Source organism: Epinephelus moara, chromosome 21, assembly GCF_006386435.1.
Source record: "Epinephelus moara isolate mb chromosome 21, YSFRI_EMoa_1.0, whole genome shotgun sequence".
Classification (NCBI taxonomy): Eukaryota; Metazoa; Chordata; class Actinopteri; order Perciformes; family Serranidae; genus Epinephelus; species Epinephelus moara.
In genome coordinates, this window is record NC_065526.1 from 36372924 (window position 1) to 36373409 (window position 486).

General features: G+C 41.6%; 1 pseudogene; it reads left to right on the plus strand.

Moving 5' to 3' along the window:
• Window positions 1-94: 94 nt before the first annotated feature.
• LOC126383299 (uncharacterized) lies at window positions 95-239 on the plus strand (annotated as a pseudogene).
• Window positions 240-486: the final 247 nt, after the last annotated feature.

Genomic DNA, 486 nt, shown 5'->3' on the forward strand with positions numbered 1-486 from the left:
TCCCAGTCTCAAATGGCTGTAAAACATGACAACTTGAGTAAAAGCCAATCAACAGCAAAATGAAGTCTCAAAAAATACAGCGAGATTTGCACTTTTAATTGGCAGAAAAACACAGGACAGAGAGGAAATATTGCCATATTAAACATATTTTTTGTGTTGGGAGCTAAAAAAGGGGCTTGCTTCGTTCACTCCACGCATCGACCCAGTATTGCAGCACTGCCAGGAACGGTGCACCCTTCTCCTTCCCTGTGGAAAACCAAATATCAATGCAAACTGAGCGGCCCGTCACTCAAATTGGCATTGGGCCGAGAAACAAATGAGCCCCACTGGATATGATCTTCACAGCCTGGAGTTGTTGCTTTCTTGTGGGACCTCACTGGGCTCCCAGTCTCAAATCACTGTAAACCATGTTGTTTTTTCCATTTCAGAAATATTAATAACCTCAGATTTGTTTTTTCTACTACTTAACTGGAAATGATTATACAT